Genomic DNA, 1,953 nt, shown 5'->3' on the forward strand with positions numbered 1-1,953 from the left:
CGACTGCTGGTGACCAGAGGGGCCGTGTGTGTGTGTGTGTGTGTGTGTGTGTGTGTGTACTGACAGCTGCTGGTGACCAGAGGGCAGTGTGTGTGTGTGAACTGATGGCTGCTGGTAACCAGAGGGACCGTGTGTGTGCTTGTGTGTGTGTGTGTGTGTGTGCGTGCATGTGCGTGTGTGCGAATTGACAGCTGCTGGTGACTAGAGGGGCCGTGTGTGTGCGTGTGTGTGTGTGTGTATGTGTAAACTGACGACTGCTGGTGACCAGAGGGGCAGTGTGTGTGTGTGTGTGTACTGACAGCTGCTGGTGACCAGAGGGGCAGTGTGTGTGTGTGTGTGTGTGTACCGACAGCTGCTGGTGACCAGAGGGGCAGTGTGTGTGTGTGTGTGTGTGTGTAAACTGACAGCTGCTGCTGACCCAGAGGGGCCACGCTCCCATTCAGCCAGGACCTGTCTTGAGTGGAGAGAGGAGACGACCCTGCTCTGAGTGTAGCTGTGGAGCCCCACATGTTTCTCTCGGGTGACTTCCTGTTGTGATGGCATGGCACCACCGTGGTTTCTTCTCCTTTCTTCCTTTCCTACTCAGCAGTAAAATGAAGGCAGTGGCTATGAGTCAAGCACACAGGTCAGGAAGTTGGGTGTGAATGGCTATGGGTGTTGGGGACGGGGTGGCTCTGCAGTAAGAAAACTTGCTGCTATTGCAGGAGACCAGCATCAATTCCCAGCAGCTCACAGCTTCCTGTAACTCCAGCTCCAGGGGATCTGATGCCCTCTTCTGGCCTCCACAGACGCTGCACTCAGAGGCAAACACACACACACTTGCGCACGCAAGCACACACACACACACACACTTCAAAATAAAGTAAATATTGAATGGCTCTGTGTAGCGTTTCTGTTCTCACAGGAATGAACTTTACACTCATGGGTTCATGGTAAAGTACAGACTGGATCATTCTGGGGATCCACACCTCACTTAAGTCCTGTTATAGGTGCATTGGAAACCGGTATTGAGAACTATAAAGACAATGACAAAATGTAGACAGTGTGTTTGCTAATTCAACACTACATAGCAAAATAAAAACATGGCAAGAAGGGCTGGAGAGATGGCCCAGGGGTTAGGAGCATAGACTGCTCTTCCACAGGGCTGGTCCACAGCTGACAACTTACAGCTACCTGAAATTCCAGCTCCAGGGAGTCTCACTCCTTGGGCCTCTGTGGGCACCTGCACATACGCATGCATGCACACCAGGTGCACACACATGTGCACACACACGCATGCGCACACACAAGTGCACACACATCAAGTCGGGGGAGCTTTCCATGCTAGTACCTTACACTGAATCTCTCGCTTTTTTTAAACAAAGACTCCATGTCATTTTGCACTGGGTTGTGTAGACCGAGTAGCTGGGAGTGTTTAAAGAGAAGGGTCAGAGAGGCAGAAGACAGTATTTCAGCTACTATCTGACTCCCCCAAAGAGTCCTCTGGGCCCCTCGATGAGCTGTGAACAAAGCTGTCACTAAGAAAAGGACATGAGCACCCGCCAGCACTGAAACTGCCGCTGGTAGGATTGCAGGTGAAAGCAAAGCCCAGGCTGGAGGAAAATGATTCTGGAGAGCACCACAGAGTGGGCATTGCTGGCCAGAGCTGGGCCCCAGGACCTGCCTGCTGCCTCGCATTGAGTGACAGGAGCAGAGGTGGGTTGTCATTTTCTTCCTGGGATCAGAATCAGACAAATCTCCTATTTGGCTTACCAGGCAATAAGCGGATAACGCCAGCGACTGTCAGTGCAAATTACAGCTCCAGCCTCCTGTCGCCGGCTCTGCACTGCTTCTTGTCACTTTAATGCAAAGAGACAGCGCCGAGCTGATAACAAGCCAGAGGAGCTAGGGAGGCGGCTGCAGAGATAGATTCCAGACACCTGAAACCCACGGTGGTGTGCGGCCTCCCTTGCC

The sequence above is a fragment of the Alexandromys fortis genome, unplaced genomic scaffold (assembly GCF_014885135.2).
Source record: "Alexandromys fortis isolate MF-2015 unplaced genomic scaffold, M_Fortis_MF-2015_v1.1 scaffold_44, whole genome shotgun sequence".
Lineage (NCBI taxonomy): Eukaryota > Metazoa > Chordata > Mammalia > Rodentia > Cricetidae > Alexandromys > Alexandromys fortis.